Below are 25,448 nucleotides of genomic sequence, written 5' to 3'. Positions count from 1 at the left end.
GGTTCAGCCCATTAAGACTTCCAAAATGCTAAGGTTCCAAAATGCAAAGGTTGTGCCCAAAGGTCAACCATAGGGGAATTGGATGCTTTGTGTGTGTCAAAAAAGTCTTTACAATCCCTACTTAGGAGGGGGCGAGCCTTGCTTGTAGGGGATGAGAGAGAAATCCACACACACACACACACACACACACAAGCTCCCTTTACACAAAGGGAATGAGGGACACATGTCAGCTCCCTAGGCCAGATGCCCACAAGGTGTACCCAATTCCTATTGGATGCCCTTGGAGGTGGACCAATGAGAATTAGGCTAGAGTAAATCTAGTTTAACTAATTTAAAAACACTTAATAAAAGAACCAATGAGAATTAAGTCCGCTAGAAGACTATTGGACAGTCTCCCAAGGGGGCCAATGAGCATTCAGCAGCCCAATGGCTTGCCTGATTCCTATTGGCCAGGAGGCAAAGGGGTCCAATGAGAGTTTAGTTGAATTATTAAATTACCTAAAGCTCTCACAAAAGGGGAAAGGAGGACACATGTCAGAAGGCTATCACTTATACTGCTTTATTACCATTGGCTAGGCTTGGGGAGGTCCAATGAGAGTAGAGCATGAGCAAATATCAAGACGGGTCGACCAAGAGAGAGAGAGGGGGCTGATTTTTGCAAGGCATTGTCACACACACACTCACACAATCTCATGTGTGAAGCAAAGAAGACTCTCTCTCCTTCTCAAGCTTTAATGGAAAGCTTACCACCTACTCCAAGCTTGTGAGAAGGGAGGCCTACACCAACAACTCTTGGCTTTGTGATGCAAATCCAACCAAGAGCCAAGCTTCAATGCATGCTCATCTCCTCTACCATGCTAATATGAGTGATTATGTGAGGAGATGTACATCTTTCTCGTAAGAATACTCCTACTTCCTCTCAATCTACTCTCATACCCTGCTAGCTCTCACCATCTTCGAAGGTGTGTTAGTCTTGGGTCTGAGACCGAGGATAATTGATGTTGTCTTTGATAAGTATTTTGCTTAGTACATGAAGATTTCATCTTCATTGCACTAGCTAGTCTTGAAGGAACACAAAGAATTGTATTGTACAATGTCTCTCTTGATGGGAGAAACCATAATACAAAGCCTTTTGGAGGGGGGACCAGCTCCATGTAAATTCGGTCCTCAATTGTTGTCAATAGCTTAATTTTTCTCTCTTTTGAAAGTATTGTTCATGCTATCTAACTACGTGTTATGCTTTTTGTTGCTCTCTCCACCCAAGCACTCTTGTAATTCTCATTAGGAATCTATTCTAATGAAATGCCCACTATGTTCATGCTAATTTCCGCTACACACAAGTTTTTAGGCCATTAAATGTTACATTGGTATCAGAGCACAAGGTTTCTCTTTTCTTGCTCAAGAAGGGAGGTCCTCAAGCTAGCTATAAATGGTTGGTATTATCAATTGCCTGTGAGTAAGTAGAATAGGGATTTTTCAGCTTTGCAGTGCGCCTGCCTTTGTGCAGTTAACGGGGCATCACCGTCGAGAGCTATGGTCTTAATAGTGGAGTCCTACGGGGCTTGCCTACGGCTACCACTATTGAGCCATTAGAAGCTTGACAAGAGCCGGTGTTGTTTTGGTGTTGAACGACCCTCTCTTCTATTCCTTGCAATTAATGGTATTCGAGCCACGGGTACAGTAGCTTGAGTGCTTTTTCTAAAGGGGTAAAGAGGAGTAGCAACTAGGGCTTGAAGTGCCAAAGTACACCTAAAAATTTTACACCTAAAAGTTGTTAGAATGGCTGACAATAGTAAAGAGAGTGAAATTAATGTTGATAACTTTGATTTTGCTAATGAGCAAGCTACTAATGATGCTCCGATGCTTGTTAACTATCTTGTTTCTAGGCTTCAACAAGCCATGGGCAATACATCTCTCCAAAGTGAAGTGCAACGGCAGCTCCGTGCTCACGGGATTCTCCAAGCTCACCACCATGACGAGAGAACACCTAGGAAGCCTCCTTGTGAGACTTCCAAAAGAGGTCTCTCTCCGATTCGGGAAGAAGAAGAGAATCCATACGAAGGGCTCAAGAATTTACTTCTTAATGATGCATCTCCTTCCCAACGGAGAACTCAAGAGCCTCCACCAAAGGAACGAGAAAGAAGTGAGTCTCCCTCCACCTCGGCAGAGATGGCTCCACGAAGACGGCGGGCTAAACGCTCTCCATCACCACCAAAGCGGAGAAGACCGTCGCACCCTTCTCCACACCATAATTCAAAGAGGGATGATAAAAAGCAAGAGAAGAAAAAGGTGAGAAAGAGGACACCCTCTTCTCCATCTTCTTCATCCTCTTCCTCTTATGAAAGTGATGGTGAAGACGACGAAGATCAAGACAAGAAAAAGGCGAGAAAGAGGTCACCCTCTTCTCCACCTTCTTCAAATTCTTCACCTTCTGAAGAAAGTGATGGTGCAACCTTTGAACCATCAAAAAGAAGAGGCCATAGGAAATCCTATGCCGCATGGAAGAGGTCGTCCAAGCTGAAGAAGTTCAAAGAGGGAGGGAAGAGCATCTCTTTATTTACCTATGATGGCACCTTTGGTGCTACGAACAAAGTCTTCGCCTTTATCCAACAGTTTGATGCGGCGTTTGGAGATGAGGGCTTCACGGAGTCCTCTAAGCTACGCCATGTAGCTATGCACTTTAAAAAGTCCGCCGGGCAATGGTGGTCTAGCGTACGAGCCAACGAGCCAACGGTGAAGCTCCGCGAACATGGAAAGCTTTAAGAGCTTCCATTATGAAGCAGTTTTTGGCCAACGATGCCAAAGACAAAGTACTCACCGAATGGCGAAGCTTAAACCTCTCTCCCTATAAATCCATCCACAAACATGTAGACAAGTTTTGGGACCTACAACTCAAAGCCATTGTCTTCAAAAAGTTGGATTTTGGAGAGAAAAAGCAACAATTTTGTGCGGGCTTAACCGAAGAAATGGCGGAGTATGTCAACTCCCAAAGGCCACGTACCATATCGACGGTAATACACCATACTATGGTGGCCTCTCGAATCAATTTCCAAACGGGGGCTAAAAGAAATAATAAGCCCACGAAAAACAAGGGTTCCAACGAGCCTAAGGGGAAGGACAATGTCCAAAAGTCACCTAATGGCAACTCCAACAAAGCTAAAGAGAAGGGAGTTTACAAAGGTAAAAACAAACTCTCTCCTAAAGAGCTTGAGCGTTATCGCAAGGATAATCGGTGTTTCAAGTGCGCCAAACAAGGGCATGCGTACCGCGCTTGTCCCCAAAAGAACAACCGCCAAGATCCTCCTAGAGCTACCTTGGTTGAAATCCAAGAGGAGGAGCCTCACCAAACTCACCACAAAGGATCTCCTCTATGCCATGCTTGGGGAAAGGTAAGAGAACATGATGCATTTATTCTCTTTGACCCTGGTTCTACTCACAATTTTATATCTATAGAGTTGGCCACCAAGCTAGGCATACAAGCCTATGAGATGGGAGATGTTCTACCCACAGACAGTGCTTTCAAGGGGCAAGAAGCTTCAGTCACTCCCTTAATCGGAAGATTGAGGCTTCATGTCCAAAGCTATGTGGACAAAGAGGACTTCTTTATCTCTCCTCTCAAGCATGAGGATGTAATCCTAGGGGCACCATGGTTTGATCGCCTGGCTGCCAATGTTAAATTCCCTGAAAGGAGAATCTCCTTTAAGTTCAGGGAAAAAGACATGTATATAGATGCTAAGGAAATGGGTAACACTATCCCCATTGTACATACACCAGCTTTCAACAAGTCAATAAAGAGCCTATTTCCGTGTACATGATTTTTGTTAAAGATTCTGAAAATGAACCTAATGCTTTAGCAAAAGAAAATAAAAGCAACCAAAAGGAATTAGAGTTATCCAATTTTCTCAAGGGGTTTCAAGATGTCTTTATTGACGACATCCCTTGTGAGTTACCTCCTAAACGAGGTAATGATGACCATGCAATTGAACTTCTTCCAGGAAGTTCACCGCCTAACAAACCTCGTTATAGAGTTTCTCAAGCTAAACAAGAGGAGATTATGCGGCAAGTGCATGAGTTAGTTGAGAAGGGCATGGTTAGGCCTAGTTCATCTCCATTTTGCTCACATGTGCTATTAGTGCAAAAGAAAGACGGCACATATCGTACGTGTGTTGACTATAGAGCACTAAATAGGATCACTATCAAGAATAGGTTTATCGTTCCACGGGTAGAAGACCTATTTGATAAGCTACAAGGATCGACCTACTTCAGTAGGATTGACCTAAAAAGTGGCTATCATCAAATAAGGATAGTTGATCAAGACATTGTAAAGACCGCATTTCGCACCACATTTGGTCTTTACGAATACATTGTCATGCCTTTTGGCTTGACCAATGCGCCAGCCACATTCAACCACTTGATGTTCAGGCCTCATCGAACCTTCAATGGAGTGTTCTTTGATGATATTATCATCTACTCTAATTCATTAGATGAACACAAGCAACACCTCCAGGTAATATTTCAAGTTTTAAGAGAGAATAAACTTTATGGTAATCGAAAGAAAAGTGAATTTTTCTTGCAACAGATTCAATATTTAGGTCACATTATCTCTCAAGATGGCATCCAAATGGATCCATCAAAGTTAGAGGTAATAAAAGGATGGCCTAAACCAAAGAATCTTCATGAACTAAGAAGCTTTATAGGTATGTGTGCATACTATAGACGCTTCATAGAAAAGTTCTCACAAATTGCGGGACCATTACATGACCTAACAAAGAAAAGCGTTAGGTATACATGGTCTGCTAAGGAGAACAATGCTTTTGAAAAGCTTATCTCTCAACCTGTGCTTACATTACCAGATCTCTCAAAACCATTTGAGGTCCAATGTGATGCTTGTGGTGATTGCCTTGGAGCTGTTTTGCTTCAAGAAGGGCACGTCATAGGCTATGAAAGTCGAAGGCTCGACCCTGTTGAGCAAGCTCTAGGCATATATGAAAAGGGACTCCTTGCAGTTCTACATGCCTTAGACTCATGGAAGCACTATTTATTGGGGACTCCTTTCATTCTGCGAACGGATCACCAAAGTCTTAAGTACTTCATGACGCAGACCAAGCTCTCCGACAAACAAATGAGGTGGGCGAATTTCCTTTCGCAATTTCATTTTCATATTGCTCACATTGCTGGCAAGCATAATCAAGTAGCTGATGCACTCTCAAGACGGTCGAGAGTGAATGCGGTTTCCATAGCAACTCACAAGTATCTATCTTCAATGATAGATGAGTATGCTATTGATCCCGATTTTAGAGATGTGATTTCAACCCTTACATTAGGAAGAAAGAAGAACCATTTACTTTACAAGATGGTTATCTTCTCTATGGCAATAGACTAAGTGTTGCTAACTCACTACGTGAGAAAGTAATGTATGAATCTCATGCTCCACCTTATGCGGGGCATAGAGGGATTCAGTCTACCTTAAAGGGAATTGAAACATATTTCTATTGCCCTACCATGAAAGTGAACATACAAGAGTATGTTTCTAAATGTGTGGTATGCCAAAAGACAAAATTTGATAGAGGGAAGCAACTAGGATTGCTTCAACCCTTGCCAATCCCTAATTCACCATGGGAGAGCATATCCATGGATTTTATCTTTGGATTGCCTAAGTCTATCCATGGGAATACGGGAATATGGGCGATAGTAGACAGGTTCAGTAAACAAGCTCATTTTATAGCTGTCAAAAAGACTATCAAAGCCCATCAAATGGCAACCCTCTTCATTTCACAAATTTTCAAGTACCATGGCTTGCCAATGTCCATAGTGTCGGATAAATATCCTAGAATGACCAGTAATTTTTGGAAGGGTCTCTTTGAGAATTTAGGGACAAGGCTAAACTTCTCTTCGGCCTATCATCCACAAACGCATGGCCAAAGTGAAATAGCTAACCTAACAATTCTCGATCTACTAAAAGCCTATGTAACGGAAGTAGATCAAAGATCCCAAGTGGAGTATGCTTACAATAACACTGTACATACTTCCACGGGAGAGGTAATTGAGTGAAGATCAAAAAGTCCCTTGCTACTTAAGGTACATGGGAAGATCTTCGCTGCAGATGAGTATAGCCGAGACCTACAAGAATCTTTTCAAAAGATTAAGGATGCTATCTCTATCTCACAACAAAGGCAAAAGGCTGTTGTCTGCTGACAAGCACAGAAGAGCCCAAGCCTTTAAAGAAAATGATTGGGTCTTATTAAAATTCCTCAAGGCTCGATTAAGGCACACGACGGGCAAGAATCCTACGGACATCAAAACTACTATGCTAAACTAGCAAAAAGGTACTATGGTCCCTTCCAGATTCTTAGGCCAATCAATGAGATGGCCTATCAACTCAAGTTGCCCAATCATTGGCTCATACACAATGCTTTCCATGTGAGCCTATTAAAGCCTTACAAAGGAGAGCCACCTCAAAAACCAACTATTGAAGACCCACCAGAGATGGAGGACCAAGAGGAGGTGCTGCAACCCGAGTCCATTCTCCGACATTCAGACAAGGTACTAAGAGATGGTAAGACTATCCGACGATATTTTATTAAGTTTAAGAATTATCCTTTTGAAGATGCTAGATGGATGCAAGGCATACAATTAAAGGATAACCTAAACCTTGTCAATGCTTACAATGCTTCCCAAGAGTAAGAAAATGTACAAAATGTTAAAAATGAACAAAGTTTTTGTCTTATAAGACTCTCTTTTCTTTATTGTGCACAAAAATGAAGTAGTATGCATGCTTAGATCAAGTTTGCGGAGACAACGTCTCCCAAACACCAAGTAGAGCTTGTCACTCTACTATGGAAGATTGATAGGAATAATGTGCAGACATGCTTGCGGCAGTCTCAGGCTCTCAAGCACCAAATGGACTAGTCATCCATTGTGGAATGATGTCGCAGGGTAACATAGGGATCCTCTACCCGCTAAGAAAAGGACTCATGAATATGCTTTATCTTCTCTACACCATAGTCGAGGACGATTATGATTTCAAGAGAGAGGTAATGTCATAATAATCAATATGTAATTCTCCTTAATAATTTTCTCATGTTAAACCGATCATTTAATATGGGGAAGTGCCAAGGGAGAAAAACTAGAATATTGGTTAAGCTAGCAGACCGGCCACAGTAGGGATCGAAAGGAGGGAAAATAGGGATCCAAAGGGGGGGCCATCTGCAAAAGAGCCATGTGCAACAATGGGCTAAAAATACCTTAAGGTTCAGCCCATTAAGACTTCCAAAATGCTAAGGTTCCAAAATTCAAAGGTTGTGTCCAAAGGTCAACCATAGGGGAATGGGATGCTTTGTGTGTGTCAAAAAAGTCTTTACAATCCCTACTTAGAGGGGGCGAGCCTTGCTTGTAGGGGATGAGAGAGAAATCCACACACACACACACACACACACACACACACACACACACAAGCTCCCTTTACACAAAGGGAATGAGGGACACATGTCAGCTCCCTAGGCTAGATGCCCAGAAGGTGTACCCAATTCCTATTGGATGGCCTTGGAGGTGGACCAATGAGAACTAGGCTAGAGTAAATCTAGTTTAATTAATTTAAAAACATTTAATAAAAGAACCAATGAGAATTAAGTCCGCTAGAAGACTATTGGACAGTCTCCCAAGGGGGCCAATGAGCATTCAGCAGCCCAATGGCTTGCCTGATTCCTATTGGCCAGGAGGCAAAGGGGTCCAATGAGAGTTTAGTTGAATTATTAAATTACCTAAAGCTCTCACAAAAGGGGAAAGGGGACACATGTCAGAAGGCTATCACTTATACTGCTTAATTACCATTGGCTAGGCTTGGGGAGGTCCAATTAGAGTAGAGCATGAGCAAATAGCAAGAGGGGTCGACCAAGAGAGAGAGAGGGGGCTGATTTTTGCAAGGCATTATCACACACACACTCACACAATCTCATGTGTGAAGCAAAGAAGACTCTCTCCCCTTCTCAAGCTTTGATGGAAAGCTTACCACCTACTCCAAGCTTGTGAGAAGGGAGGCCTACACCAACAACTCTTGGCTTTGTGATGCAAATCCAACCAAGAGCCAAGCTTCAATGCATGCTCATCTCCTCTACCATGCTAATTACTAAGCTAATCTATGCTAATATAAGTGATTATGTGAGGAGATATGTACATCTTTCTCGTAAGAATACTCCTACTTCCTCTCAATCTACTCTCATACCCTGCTAGCTCTCACCATCTTCGAAGGTGTGTGAGGTCTTGGGTCTGAGACCGGGAATAATTGATGTCGTGTTTGATAAGTGTTTTGCTTAGTGCATGAAGCTTTCATCTTCATTGCACTAGCTAGTCTTGAAGGAACACAAAGAATTGTATTGTACAATGTCTCTCTTGATGGGAGAAACCATAATACAAAGCCTTTTGGAGGGAGGACCGGCTCCATGTAAATCCGGTCCTCAACTGTTGTCAATAGCTTAATTTTTGAAAGTATTGTTCATGCTATCTAACTAGGTGTTATGCCTTTTGTTGCTCTCTCCACCCAAGCACTCTTATAATTCTCATTAGGAATCTATTCTAATGAAATGCCCACTATGTTCATGCTAATTTCCGCTACACACAATTTTTTAGGCCATTAAATGCTACATCATAAATGTCACGGTCTTTGCTAGTAGACATGGTGACAAAACTACCGAAAGATTCTGGGAAAATTTCGGCAAAGTCTCCTTTGTATTTGGGACTATGTCAACCAAAATACGAGACAAAATGACCAAGTATGTCACTCACAAAGCAGAGAAGAGAGAAACGCCTCTCAAAAGCACACTGTATAGAGACCAACTGAGGCGCATAAACAGTCAAACTGACCATAGACTGCCAACTCGGCGTCAAAATCACTTATACCACTCTATACATGTCCTATGGCAAGGCCTCGTAAGGGATGCTCCACCTTCTTGTATCACCGAAGGTATCTACACATTTGAGAATACCCCAGCTCAATGATAACCTCACGCTATCGACCCTCAACAACGTAGGTTATGCAGCAAAAACGTATAGCCAAGTCTCAGAAATGGCTATCTTTCGGACTAAGTCTCAGAAATGGTCGGGACTGTCGTACTAGCCAAAAGATGGCTCCACAAAAGCGTACAATGGTAGTATCCACAAAGAAGTTCAAGTCTGTCAAGACGCTCAAACAGACATCAAAAGCATGTGCCTGCAACTAAACATCCCTGCGGGGAGTCAATCCGCTCTCAAAAGAGCTCAAACACTATCAAAAGTGTCAACATATGCATGTACGCGTAAACAACTTCTCCCACTGGAACCATAATATCGCAAGCACTGAAACTTGTAGCCTGTGAGTCAATGCCAATGTCGTAAGCCCGAAGCCGAAAGCGAGGTCAAGAAGCACAAACAAAGCTAACCAAGCTGCTCTATTTATCTGTACCTATATCTGTACCTGTAGTCAAAGAACACAATGTTGTCAAGCTCCCACTCTATGTGTGTGTATGAGGCCACTCCGAAAGAGGCTACACACTTCCGAATGAGCCGTAGCTCGAATGGGTTTTCTGATGGCTCGAATGGCTCCGAAAGGGGGGTAAAACCCTAGGACGCCTGATGGAAACGCTCTTAGGAAGCTGAACTTGACAATGGCGAAATTGGAATCCTGTTTGCACTCTTAAAAGTGCGCGCGCGTGGAAACGATTTCGGGAATGAAACCGCTCTGATACCCGATGAAGGGGAGGAGGTGGGAGCACAACGGAAGAAGAATACGCACGCACACACTCACACACACACCACCATAGCCACACACACAGGTTGAAGGGGGGAGAGCCAACGTACTGTGTGCCCCCTTTCTTTCTTCTCTTATCTTATGCACTAAGGCACAATACACATTGTACTTAGTGTTAGTGGCTCACACAAGTGTATAGCTGTACACTTAGGGTTAGTGTCAGTTAGTGATGGGCAATCGGCCACATGGCCATTAAACCTAACAGTCATTTGGTGCAATTATCTTTTGTTTGCTAAAAAATCATATGTTGCCAAATTTACATGGGACCATATTCGGTGCATTTCTTTATGTATTATGTGGCATTGTTATTCAAGTCTACAACTAAGTTTACATTTATTTTTATTCATCCCTTTGATAGGGTAGAGAGAGAGAGAGAGAGAGAGAGAGAGAGAGAGAGAGAGAGAGAGAGAGAGAGAGACCCGTATACATATATTTCGTGAGAAATTTATGACGTCATCAAGACCATTATATTGAGGTATGGAGAGAGAGAGAGAGAGGTAAGGGAATCCGGGAATGGTTAAGTCCAGAGCGAGAGAGAGAGAGATTTATTGAATGTAGAACTTAAAGTTAAAGTACCGAATAGTTGTGCATGTGATACAGACAGTATAAAACTATCGCAATGTTTCTCTCTTCTCTTGCACAAAAACCCAAGAGCTCTCTGCAAAGGTTTTTGTACGCACATGATATTGCTACCTGGTTTCATACACACAAACCTTTTTTCTCACACTCACACACACACACACACACACACAAACTCAAAGCAAACCGCATACACTCCACAAATTTGATTTTAGTTACAAAGCGGACGACCTTCCCTTACGTACTCCATTACATCTCCGAGTAGTTGCTTAATGCCTTCCCAACTGACGTATTCCCTCCAACAATTTTGGGTACGGATTCTTGATCATCCCTAATTTCATTTACCACATGATTTTTCGGGCTTTTTCTTGCGGGTTTTATATGTATGCTTGATCATGCCTCTTTAGGTCACCACATTCTCCCCGCTACCTTGGTTGGGCACTCTTCGGTGAAGGGGATCCTACAATACATCAAGTCAACCAAGAATCCAATAGCTCATGTACAGTTTCTAGGAACTAAACTTGGAATTAGGCCGGCTCCAATGATGGTCGCATTCTCTTCATGCGGTCCCAACTTCATTGCACCTGTTATTTTGAAGCCTATCATCACTGCTCCTGGCGCCAACATCCTTGTTGCATGGATAGGATTTCAAGCACCTTTAGGATTAGCTGAAGACAGAAGGAGAGAGGATTTTGACTATCCTGTCGAGCACGTCAATGTCATCCCCACATGTGGCAAGTGTGACAGCACTTCTCAAGGCTATACATCCCACATGAATCCCGGCAGCAATACGATCTGTACTTATGGCAATGGCAAAGGTGACGGACAACACAGGACTGGCAATAGCAAATTCCTGGATTGGAACCACAACGGATACGACTGCTTAAGGTGCATGCCACATCGATCCAAGCATGGCTCCAAGACTACACCGACTTTTTGTGTAGTCAAAACTATACAGTGCGTATTTGTGGGTGTATGTATCTGCAATAGAGCAAGAAGTCCAAACAAAACGGGCGATTTAAACTAACCTTCATGAATAAGGGCAACACATTTGAGGCTACATTAACAAGGACACAAACAAATACTAAGAAGAAGGAAAAGTTTGCTGGAAGCATGGTAGTTATAAACACATAGATTGAAGCGGGAACAATCGAGATGCAACCTCGACTTCAACTCGACAACACTTCAAGGTCCGTTATCTGCATCCAATTCTCCATGCCTACGCTTTTGCATGGTTCAACACATAGAATAGAAAGTTAGATGTGCTTTGCTTTAGCTTAATCAATATCCTCTATCGTTTGCATGTCTTGACTCTTGTTTTGTGTCTGATAGAGAGTACTATATTCACAGGTGTGGCCGTTTTGATTGCACAAGCACGACTCCAGCTTGACAACAATGCAAGGTCCGTTATCTAGATCTAATTTCCTGTGCTCATACGTTTGATTGGTGCAACACATAAATGCTACGGGCAGGGCACGACTTTCGTTACTTATTATTTCTGGAGAGACCACATTGCCAACTCTCCACCATACTTTTGTATAGCACTTTTGCATGACGTGCACTGTATACTTAGCATTTTCAACCTGTGGGCCTTCATTTTAAGACGAAATGTTTAACTATTCACATTGCTTTTTTGTAGGTCAACTCAACGATCATCGTGAAGCTTGCGCAATCGAAAAGCACCTGTGAAGCATTGCAATTAAGTAAAGCACTTCATTTCTAATTGCCATACTATATATGTCCTCATTCTCCCATACTAGGTCTCAATATGAGGTAGGCCCACCGAGCAAGACTAGTTATTTTTCCAAACTAGGGGGCTCAACTGAGCTCTTTTTGTCATTTTTTCATTTTCTACTTCCTAGCATTGTACATTTTAATTATTTTTCACATTCCATAGGCTCTTAAGTACATTTATAGGTTCACCTTGTAATATGATCTCAAAATCTGTACAGGAGTTTTCCTTTTCTTCTTTCCTCTCAAGTGATAGTCTATATCTATACTATATATAAAGCAGCTTAAATTTTTCAAGGAAGGAGAGACCCTCCATGTGTCACTCAGACCTTCACTTAAGTGTTCTAAAAGGGAAAAGTAAAGGGCAGGAATATTCAAAATGCAAAAAGTGAATAGTAACATTGGAGGAAATGAAAAGACTTTTGGGAATGGAAAATCAAAGACTTTCTACTTTACAGAGTAATTATACCAGTTTAAGTACACATAACAAAAGGACTTTTGAAATTGTAAACTGAAAAGACTCTCTACTTTACAGATAGCAAATGTTTCAACTTAAGTGCACATAACAAAAAAAAGGCAATTGTTCTGGATATTTTATTATCTAATGAAAATATAATTTTTAAAGATAAATTTGGCTTTGTCTTTTCAAAGGGTTTTTTTTAAGACTAATAATGCTATCTTTTAGAATTCTTTTCCAAGTGTATTTTCAAATAAAAAAATTTAGCCAAACTTACAATAGTGAGTGAATCTATTTAAATCTTAACGAAATTACAAAACGGCCTCAAGCTCAATCCGAGCCTTGAGGTACTAAAGATTACACATTTGTCGTCTCCCTGAGGCTACCAAGAACATAGTAGGCGTACTATAATAACAAAAGTTTACTTATTGCAGCTTGCCACCACGGCATGGGTAGCCCTATACCAGTGTATTTTGGAAACAAACAAGTGTAATTTCAAAATTTTAAAAATAACTATAAAAAGACACTCTATAACCTTTCTTAAAGTGCTTGAAAAATTGTTGAACATTTGGGCACCTTTGTTGTTGTCCCTTCTCTCCCAACTTATCGATTACTATAATGAGTGTGTGTCTGTATATACATGCACATGATGGAGACATTAACGAAAACTCAAACATTGAGTGTATTTTTATGAAGAGAGGAGGGCTTGCCTACTTACGACAAAGCTCGGCCATCCATGGGTAGCTATGAATGCAACTTAAATATGTCACCGAAGGGGGAGAGAGAGAGAGAGAGAGAGAGAGAGAGAGAGAGAGAGAGAGAGAGTTGACACAGAGAGGAGTTTTGTGAATAGTCCACTATTAGATTTAGCAAGAGTACATTTGCTAGTGTGAATCACCTTTTGGGATGGTTGACAGGCCAATTTCAACACACACAAATTTAGTGGGAGTACATTTACTTGTGTGAATCACCTTTTGGGATGGTAGATAGGCCAATTTCAACACACACAGATTTAGCAGGAGTATATTTGCTTGTGTGAATCACCTTTTGGGATGGTAGATAGGCAAATTTCAACACACACGTCCCCGCGCATATGCGTGCGTGCGTGCGTGCGTGCGTGCGTGCGTGCGTGCGTGCGTGTGTGTGTGTGTGTGTGTGTGTGTGTGTGTGTGTGTGTGTGTGTGTGTGTGTGTGTGTGAGAGAGAGAGAGAGAGAGAGAGAGAGAGAGAGAGAGAGAGAGAGAGAGAGAGAGAGATCAAAAAGGCATTAATCAATGAAACTAAGATAGGGGGGAGAGAAAGAGAGATGAAGAGATCAGAGACAGGTTGATTCTCATAACTGCTCAAGTTTAAATATCCTCAGTTTTTGGATATACTGCCAAAGTGATACTTAACCGTGTAGAGGTCATTTGGTGCAGTTATCTTTTGTTTGCTAAAAAACCATATGTTGCCAAATTTATATGGGACCATATTCGGTGCATTTCTTTATGTATTATGTGGCATTGTTATTCAAGTCCACAACTAAGTTTACATTTATTTTTATTCATCCCTTTGATAGGGTAGAGAGAGAGAGAGAGAGAGGGAGAGAGAGAGGTAAGGGAATCCGGGAATGGTTAAGTCCAGAGAGAGAGAGATTTATTGAAGGTAGAACTTAAAGTTAAAGTACCAAATAGTTGTGCATGTGATACAGAGAGTATAAAACTATCGCAATTTTTCTCTCTTCTCTTGTGCAGAAACCCAAGAGCTCTCTGCAAAGGTTTTTGTACGCACATGATATTGCTACCTGGTTTCATACACACAAACTTTTTTCTCACACTCACACACACACACACACAAACTCAAAGAAACCATATACACTCCACAAATTTGATTTTAGTTACAAAGCGGACGACCTTCCCTTACGTACTCCATTATATCTCCGAGTAGCTGCTTAATGCCTTCCCAACTGACGTATTCCCTCCAACAATTTTGGGTACGGATTCTTGATCATCCCTGATTTCATTTACCACATGATTTTTCGGGCTTTTTCTTGCGGGTTTTATATGTATGCTTGATCATGCCTCTTTAGGTCACCACATTCTCCCCGCTACCTTTGTTGGGCACTCTTCGGTGAAGGAGATCCTACAATACATCAAGTCAACCAAGAATCCAACAGCTCATGTACACTTTCTAGGAACTAAACTTGGAATTAGGCCAACTCCAATGATGGCTGCATTCTCTTCATGCGGTCCTAACCTCATTGCACCTGTAATTTTGAAGCCTATTATCATTGCTCCTGGCGCCAACATCCTTGCTGCTTGGATAGGATTTCAAGCACCTTTAGGATTAGGTGAAGACAGAAGGAGAGAGGATTTCAGTATCCTATCGAGCACGTCGATGTCATGCCCACATATGGCAAGTGTGACAGCACTTCTCAAGGCTATACATCCCACATGAATCCCGACAGCAATACGATTTGTACTTATGGCAATGGCAAAGGTGACGGACAACACAGGACGGGCAATAGCAAATGTGTGGACTGGAACCACAGCGAATACGACTGCTTGAGGTGTATGCCACATCGATCCAAGCATGTCTCCAAGACTACACCGACTTTTTGTGTAGTCAAAACTATACAAGGTGTATTTGTGGGTGCAGGTATCTGAAATAGAGCAAGAAGTCCAAAGAAAACGGGCGATTTAAACTACCCTTCATGAATAAGGGCAACACATTTGAGGCTACATTCACAAGGACACTAACAAATACTGAGAAGAAGGAAAGGTTTGCTGGAAGCATGGCAATTATGAACACATAGATCGAAGCGGGAACAATCGAGATGCAACCTCGACTTCAACTCGACAACACTTCAAGGTCCGTTATCTGCATCCAATTCTCCATGCCTACGCTTTTGCATGGTTCAACACATAGAACATAAAGTTAGATGTGCTTTGCTTTAGCTTAATCAATATCCTCTATCTTTTGCATGTCTTGACTCTTGTTTTGTGTCTGATAGAGAGTACTATATTCACAACAGTGGCCGTTTTGACTACACAAGCATGACTCCAGCTCGACAACATTGCAAGGTCCGTTATCTAGATCTAATTTCATGTGCTCATACGTTTGCTTGGCGCAACACATAAATGTTACGGGGCAGGGCACGACTTCCATTTCTTGCCAACTCTCCACCATACTTTTGTATGGCACTTCTGCATGACGTGCACTGTATACTTAGCATTTTAAACCTGTGGCGCTTCATTGCAAGATGAAATGTTTAACTATTCACATTGCTTTTTTGTAGGTCAACTCAACGATCATCATTAAGCTTGTGCAATCGAAAAGCACCTGTGAAGCATTGCAGGTCAGTAAAGCACTTCATTTCTAATCGCATATTATATATGTCCTCATTCTCCCATACTAGGTCTCAATATGAGGTAGGCCCACCGAGCAAGTCTAGTTATTTTTTCAAAATAGGGGGGCTCAACTGAGCTCTTTTTGTCATTTTTTCATTTTCTACTTCCTAGCGTTGTACATTTTAATTATTTTTCACCTTCCATAGGCTCTTAAGTACATTTATAGGTTCACCTTGTAATATGATCTCAAAATTTGTACAGGAGTTTTCCTTTTCCTCTTTCCTCTCAAGTGATAGTCTATATCTATACTATATATGAAGCAACTTAAATTTCTCAAGGAAGGAGAGACCCTCCAAGTGTCACTCGGTCCTTCACTTAAGAGAAAACCTATGTTCTAAAAGGCAAAAGTAAAGGGCGAGAAGATTCAAAATGCAAGAAGTGAATAGTAACATTTGAGTGCTAGCTCAGTTGATAGAGCAAGAGCCTCTTGTGTCTAAGGTCTTGGGTTCAAACCTCCTTGACAACTCGTGTGACATGAAGCCCTTAGGGCTGTTCCCATGGTCCATATGATGGGTTGGCCACCCTTAACTGGCTCTAATGCTCCACCTCACGGAGTCGGGTGTGTGCGTTGTAATTTAAAGTTCCTACTCTCTCAAAAAAAAAAAAACATTGGAGGAAATGAAAAGACTTTTGGGAATGGAAAATCAAAGACTTTCTACTTTACACACAGTAATTAAAGTAATTAAACCAGTTTAAGTACACATAACAAAAAAACTTTTGAAATTGTAAGCTAAAAAGTAAAGATAAAGTAAATGTTTCAGCTTAAGTGCACATAACCAAAAAATGACAATTGTTGTGGATATTTTATTATCTAATGAAAATATAATTTTTAAAGATAAATTTGGCTTTGTCTTTTCAAAGGGTTTTTTTAAGACCAATAATGCTATCTTATAGAAAATTTTTCAAGTGTATTTTCAAATTAAAAAATTTGGCCAAACTTACAATAGTGAGTGAATGTGTTTAAATCTTAAAGAAATTACAAAACGGCCTCAAGCTCAATCCGAGCCTTGAGGTACTAAAGATTACACATTTTTCCTCTCCTTGAGGCTACCAAGAACATAGTAGGCGTACTATAATAACAAAAGTTTACTTATTGCAGCTTGCCACCACGGCATGGATAGCCCTATACCAGTGTATTTTGGAAACAAACAAGTGTAATTTCAAAAATTTTAAAATAACTATAAAGAGACACTCTATACCCTTTCTTAAATTGCTTGAAAAATTGTTGAACATTTGGGCACCTGTGTTGTTGTCCCTTCTCTCCCAACTTATCGATTACTATAGTGAGTGTGTGTTTGTATATACATGCACATGACAGAGACATTAACGAAAACTCAAACATTGAGTGTATTTTTATGAAGAGAGGAGGGCTTGCCTACTTACGACAAAGCTCCGCCATCCATGGGTAGCTCTGAATGCAACTTAAATATGTCACCGGAGAGAGAGAGAGAGAGAGAGAGAGAGAGTTGACACAGAGAGGAGTTTTGTGAATAGTCCACTATTAGATTTAGCAGGAGTACATTTGCTAGTGTGAATCACCTTTTGGGATGGTGGATAGGCCAATTTCAACACACACAGATTTAGCAGGAGTACATTTACTTGTGTGAATCACCTTTTGGGATGGTAGATAGGCCAATTTCAACACACACAGATTTAGCAAGAGTATATTTGCTTGTGTGAATAACCTTTTGGGATGGTAGATAGTCCAATTTCAACACATGCCCCGCACGTGTGCGCACATGCATGCGCGCACGCACGTGTGTGTGTGTGTGTGTGTGTGAGAGAGAAAGAGAGAGAGAGAGAGAGAGAGATCAAAAAGGCGTTAATCAATGAAACGAAGATAGGGGAGAGAGAAAGAGAGACAAAGAGATTAGAGAGAGGTTGATTCTCATAACTACTCAAGTTTAAATATCCTCAGTTTTTGGATATACTGCCAAAGTGATACTTAACCGTGTAGAGATCATTTGGTGCAGTTATCTTTTTTTTGCTAAAAAACCATATGTTGCCAAATTTACATGGGACCATATTCAGTGCATTTCTTTATGTATTATGTGGCATTGTTATTCAAGTACACAACTAAGTTTACATTTATTTTTGTTCATCCCTTAGAGAGAGAGAGAGAGAGAGAGAGAGAGAGAGAGAGAGAGAGGGAGGGAGGAAGAGGGAGGTAAGGGAATCCGGGAATGGTTAAGTCCAGAGAGAGAGAGATTTGTTGAAGGTAGAACTTAAAGTTAAAGCACCGAATAGTTGTGCATGTGATACAGAGAGTATAAAACTATCGCAATTTTTCTCTCTTCTCTTGCGCAAAAACCCAAGAGCTCTCTGCAAAGGTTTTTGTATGGACATGATATTGCTACCTGGTTTCACACACACAAACCTTTTTTCTCTCTCTCACACACACACACACAAACTCAAAGCAAACCGCATACACTCCACAAATTTGATTTTAGTTAGAAAGCGGATGACCTTCCCTTATGTACTCCATTATATCTCCAAGTAGCTGCTTAATGCCTTCCCAACTGACGTATTCCCTACAACAATTTTGGGTACGGATTCTTGATCATCCCTGATTTCATTTACCACATGATTTTTTGAGCTTTTTCTTGCGGGTTTTATATGTATGCTTGATCATGCTCAGGTAATTAAATGACTGGTTGGTTTTCCACTTCTTGTTAGTCTATTTGTGTGTATGACCGTTCCTAGACTATCTTAAGCCAGCACATAAGATTGGTTTTTAACAGCAGCAGATACATCTGACAAATAACAATTGAAGTATGCACTACACACCACAAACTCTACAAGCATCAACACTCAAGGCAACCTCTTCCAAAAGCCAAGTAAATTCACGAAATGTGTCTATATAGATTCTTCACAATTTACAAGAAAGAAAAAACAGTTAATACATGGCTGAAAATTAGTTATGAATCCTACTTGAGTAAAAATCACACTCACACACACACATAGTATAAATTTCCATGGTATAAATTTGATGGGATTGTTGGCATGGGGTATTGATACTGGTACTTACTGATACCACTGGACTGTACGCGTACTGGTACACACACACACATGACTAGTTAATGCATGTTGTCGTTTCCCTGGTATAATTGTTTGGAATGGTTGGCCTAAAATACCTTTGGTACTGAATAAGTACTATTGGACTACACTAATACTGGTAATGGGACTATACACTACCGATGCTATAATTTGCTAGAAAGGTTGGCCTAAGATACCTTAGATACTACTGGACTACACTGGCATTGGTAATGGCACTATACAATACTGATGCTGATACCTATATACTGCTATACTTGTGTAGGTACTGACTGGTGCTCGTACTATATATACTGGTAGTGATACATACACACACATGGTTGATTATTGCGTGTCTCTATTTACCTAGTATAATTCACTAGAACTGTTGACTTGGGGTAAGGTTGATATTGATTGATACGATTGGACTATAGTGGCATGAGTAATGGCACTATACACTACAGATATTGATACTGCTACACTGCTATACTTGTTCTGATGGTATTGGTTGTATTGATACTTACTGGTACTATTGGACTATACTTGTACTGGTATTGGTACTGGTACTGGTATTGGTACTTGTACGGGTACTGGTACTGGTACTGGTACTAGTAAACACACACATATGTTGATTTTACATGTTGCCACTTCCTTGATATAATTCACTAGAACTGTTGATCTGGGATACCTTTGATACTGACTGGTACTAATGGACTATACTGGTACTACCACTGGCACTAGACACTACCGATACTGATTCTGCTATACCACTATATTAATATTGGTACTGACTGATTGTACTGGTATTGTATATATTGGTATTGGCACACACACACACACACACACACACACACACACACACACACACACACACACACACACGCACGCACACACATGGCTGGTAATTGTGTGTTTCTATCTCCCTGATATAAATTGCTAGAACTGTTGGCCTGGGATACCTTTGGTATTGACTGGTACCACTGGACTATAATGTTATTGGTAATGGCTCTTTACACTACAGATACTGATATTGCTATACTGCTAGACTTGTACTGGTAATACTGGTTGTACTGGTACGGTACTTATTGAAACTAATGGACTATACTGTTAATGGTACTCGTACACAATACTGATGCTGATGCTGATGCTGATACTGCTATACTGCTATACTTGTATTGGTACTGACTGGTACTGGTACTATATATACTGGTACTGGTATATACACACACATGGCTGGTTATTGTGTGTCTCTATTTACCTAGTATAATTCACTAGAATCGTTGGTTTGGGGTAACATTGGTATTGACTGGTACGATTGGACTATAGTGGCACTAGTAATGGCACTATACACTACAAATATTGATATTGCTATACTGCTATACTTGTTCTCATAGTATTGGTTGTACTATTACTGATACTTACTAGTAGTATTGGACTATACTGGTACTGGTACTGGTACTGGTACACACACACACATATACTGGTTTTACATGTTTCCACTTCCCTCATATATAATTCATTGGGACTGTTGGCCTGGGATACCTTTGGTAATGACTAGTACTACTGGACTATACTGGTACTACTAGTGGCACTAGACACTAGTGATACTGATACTGCTATACTAATATACTAACATCGGTACTTGGTGACTGATTATACTGGTATTGATACACACACACACATGGTTGGTTATTGTGTGTTTCCATCTCCATGCCATAAATTACTAGAATTGTTGGCCTGGGATACCTTTGGTATTGATTGGTACCACTGAAATATACTGTTACTGGTAATGGCCCTCTCCAATACAGATACTGATATTGCTATAATGCTAGACTTGTACTGGTAGTACTGGTTGTACTGGTACAGGTACTTATTGGTACTAATGCACTATATTGTTAATGGTACTGGTATACACACACACACACACACACACACACACACTCATATGGCTGGTTTTTTCGTGTTGCCATTTCCCTGTATAATTCGTTGGATTTCTCGAAAGTTTGTAGCTCGAATCAGGCCAATCATATTAACCAATCATCATATCTAAAGCATGTGCACCCTTTACCCACCATTATGCATGAGCATAATACCCGCAAATCTCTACCTATGAAATCCAAAAAAACAAAAAACACGTATTTAAAATGAGGGAGAGTATGAGAGAGTTCTAGTGATGTGTGACAGCGATAACAAGCGGGAAAAGCCGCTTGGATGCCTGTCAACCATTCACTGAGGGTCAGTTCTTACTAACAATCGGTAATGGTTGGTTGACAGGTATAGGTTTTTTCCCTTCACAAAGCTAGGAGTGTCTCATCCGTTTTTCCCCAGTGATTTGTAATTCCAAATAGACGAATTAAATGATTATAATTGACAATTGTTCTAAATTCAAAAACCCAAAATATGGTTCATAATTGAGGGGATTTTTATAGTATACTCTCTCTCTCTCTCTCTCTCTCTCTCTCTCTCAATGAGAAGAGGCTAATTTGTCTTACTTAAAAACAACTCTAAGAATGCTCAAATGGTGATGATTCTGAGGGCACTCAAAAACAACCTAGAACTGTGAGAGCTGAGTACAACTAGCCACATGGGAATCGGAAGAACCAAAAACCAAATGAAAAACCTCTCTTGAAGGATTAAAAGTTTCCCATGGTAAGCTAATGGGAGAGAGTATGATATCAGCCTTAGAAAGATAGGCACTTCCATCAAGAGCACACTCTACGATCTCTTCTCTCTCTCTCTCTCTCTCTCTCTCTCTCTCTCTCTCTCTCTCTCTCACACACACACACACACACACACACACACACGCACACATACACCCATGAGAAGAATTTCTAATGTAAAAGATTACACATTTGTCCTCTCCGTGAGGCTACCAAGCACATAGGTGTACTATAATAACAAACGTTTACTTATCGTAGCTTGCCACAACGACATGGGTAGCCCTCCCCGAGGCTACCAAGAACATAGTAGGTATACTATAATAACAAACTTTTACTTATTGCAGCTTGCCACAACGGCATCGGTAGCCCTATACCAGTGTATTTTGAAAACAAACAAGTGTAATTTCAAAATTTTAAAAATAACTAAAACGGGACACTTCTATACACTTTCTTAAAGTGCTTGAAAAATTGTTGAGCATTGGGCACCTGTGTTGATGTCCCTTGTCTCTCAGTTTATCGGTTACTATAGTGAGTGTGTATCTGTATGTGCATGCACATGACAGAGACATTAACGAAAACTCAAACATTGAGTGTATTTTTATGAAGAGAGGAGGACTTGCCTACTTACGGCAAAGCTCGGTCATCCATGGGGTAGCTCTCGATGCAACTCAAATATGGAGAGAGAGAGAGAGAGAGAGAGAGAGAGAGAGAGAGAGAGAGAGAGAGAGAGAGAGAGAGAGAGAGAGAATTGACACAAAGGGGAGTTTTGTGGACAGTCCACAATCAGATTTAGCAGGAGTACATCTACTTGTGTGAATCACCTTTTAAGATAGTAGATAGGCCAATTTCAACACGTGCACGTATGTGTGTGTGTGTGTGTGTAGCTGTTTTAACATAAATAATAACACATAATTAAACTTTTACATTCAAAAGACAGCTGGCTCCAGAGAAAGGGAAACAATAAGTACAAAAACAACTCAGTCTTATAATTATTTTTGTACAATGCTTATAAGAATGAAGCCTCATTCCAGTATACACTTATCAAAAGTACTTCCTCTGCAGTAGGTGTATGTGCAATCATGTGTGGACAACTGCTTTTAAGCCAAAAAAAACCTCCAAGATAAGATATAGTCCTTACCTACATCCATCCAAACAAGACAACAGATATGTTAGCCTTGGATGTGTTTTACAGGTATCAATGGACTATACCAGTTGTTATCCATGTCCATCTCGTAACTTTTTTAAAACTTACAAGCTTGGTCCAAAGTATTTAAAAAGTTTTATCATCCCAAAGTTTATTTAGTACTTTATACTTACGCCACAGGGCCATAACCCCTTCTTCTCCGAGTGGTATTCTTCCCCCTTAAAAGAAAAAACCAAATATTTTTGAGTTTTTATCCGCCAAATACTGAGGCTTTGTCTAAAAACCTAAATGCCATTTAACGATTGCTTTTGTTTACTAATAAAGTTTTTGTTTATATGGAATCTCATGCTTCCTAATTTTATAAGTCACAATTTCATAGCAAGCCAAGTGGTAGAGAAATGATGTGGTAAACTAGCTCGTCTAATTGTCAAACCAAAAAACAAGGGCTAGCTGTAAATGCTAATAGTGTATAGCATCATCTTGACCAATCAACTAATATCGAACAATTTTATAAATAAAATGTAGCCAGGCCCTATTCCCCGAAGTAGCCCACATTTACTAGAACATGCAGTTATCATCGTGTAAAAGGGCAAAAAACGACCCCAAAGTTTTACTAAGCCAACCCACATGGTGGGTTTTTGTTCTAGATTTTGTAAGTGACACTGATCATGATGTCAAGTCACAGTGGCAGTACCATATGCAAGAACCAATAATCATCCGGAGTATACCCTTCCATCCCAAAGCTCCATTATGCATCGACATGTTACTTACATTTTTAGTGGGCAAAAAACGACCACAAAGTTCAGTAAGCCAACCCACACAGTAGGTTTTACTAGAATTTGTAAGCGACAGGCATGATGATGTCAAGTCACAGCACCAATACCATGTGTAAGAACCAATAATCATCAGGTGTATACCCTCCATCCCAAAGCTCCAGGTTACTTACTATTTCAATATCAAGCCAAGCGGAAGTTACCATACAATACTCCCCCACATCAATGCATAGAAAACAACGCTATCAACGCTGCCAGTTTACTTACCACCAGATTATGCCAAATCAAGCAATTTTAGACAAATAAATCTCCTAAAAGACCTGTGAACCAGTTAACGCATAGCATCAAAAATTTTATTGTGTACAACGGCCATCATTTATAAGCCAAAACCTCAAATTATTAAGGATTACCATTATTCAAACCATATGTGAAAAAAAATCCGAAACCCAGTTGAGGGGTCAGAGTAACAAAACCATTCAACTCTATGCATTTGTAATGTAAAGCAACCCCATTTGGTGGGCTATATCAGGCATCCCGTGCAGGTGATCAAAATACCCTAGCATGGTTATGTTTATGAAATCTAAACAAGAAAGAAAACCGCGTTCAGTAGATAGTGACAAACCTGAGTTGGTTGAGCTACAAGCTCCATGTTGGTGTAGTAGTGAATAATGGAAACAACACACAGTCCTCTTTCTATAAAAAAAAAACACCCAAAGCTAAGTGAGGGGCAGAAAGCACCCTCACCTCCTTAAATAGAGGGGGGGGGACACCATCACTCCTGGCGTGCGCGGAATCCTCCCAGGTATTGAGTGTAGTATGTGCCTTCTGGAGAATCAACACCATGCGGCCGCCTTAGTAGTGGTACGACTCACCATTGCCAAGAATTTTTATCACAGTGCCTCACGGTAGAGTAGGTAAGTGTAAAGTAGAGAGACCCACGTTTTTTCACTCGCCAGCTACTGCTTAAGTGGCAGTTATTAGCTTATAAGGGCTCTACCCCATGGTAGATTTCAAACTTAGTGTACAAAATTGAAGCTATCTACCCAAGATAACATTATTAGGGTTTAGTAAAGTCTTTTCCAATATGCTGAAAGCCCAAAAAGCAAGTAACAAAGTGTGTGTGTGTGTGTGTGTGTGTGTGTGTGAGAGAGAGAGAGAGAGAGAGAGAGAGAGAGAGATAGTTCTATTATCGTCCTTGGAGGTCAAATATGACCTATGCGACCAAATGAACATGTCACGTGGTGTGAGTGGAGGTCATAAGTGACTCTTCATGCTTAAAGATGGTTGAAATGAGCGTTACAATAGAGAGTCCACATCGTGGTTGGGAGAGGAAGGTATGTAGGGAGAGCTCATGGCTGAATATATGGGGAAAAGAGGACCTAATGTGGTCAAAAGCTGAGCACTCAAGTAGTGTGTGGTACTCACTCTCTCACACTTGACGAGGGCATAAGGTGCAAAGTCGATGAGACTCCTCGCCAGTGCCCCAATGTCCTATCTCGCAGCATAGAGAATGGGAGCTAAGATGAATGGAGGCAATGGTGCGGATCGCACTCAATGGGATGGGATCAAGGATGTAGGTATGGGTTTGGTTACCTCGTTCGGAGAAGAAGAGAGATTTGTAGTTTGGGGCAATGTGTGTGGTGTAATGACTGAAGTGAGAACCTCCGAATTTCTCCCAAGCCGTGATACATTGGTAAAAAGGCCTTATTAACTTGGGAGTCGATCGACACATCCTTGACCAAGTGACATGCATCCCATCTTCCAAGCCATTTCTTGATGTCAAGCATCCACCCCGAACTAAGTATTTTGCTCTTGCATGTCTTTTGGACCTTTTGACTTGCTTCATATGCGATTCTAGGAAGTCGATACAAAGGGCTACGTTGTGTCTTAAGCATGTACTCC

The sequence above is a fragment of the Adiantum capillus-veneris genome, chromosome 10 (genome assembly GCF_014529385.1).
Source record: "Adiantum capillus-veneris isolate H3 chromosome 10, ASM1452938v2, whole genome shotgun sequence".
NCBI classification, from domain to species: Eukaryota; Viridiplantae; Streptophyta; class Polypodiopsida; order Polypodiales; family Pteridaceae; genus Adiantum; species Adiantum capillus-veneris.
Note: the sequence above shows the minus strand (reverse complement) of the source record.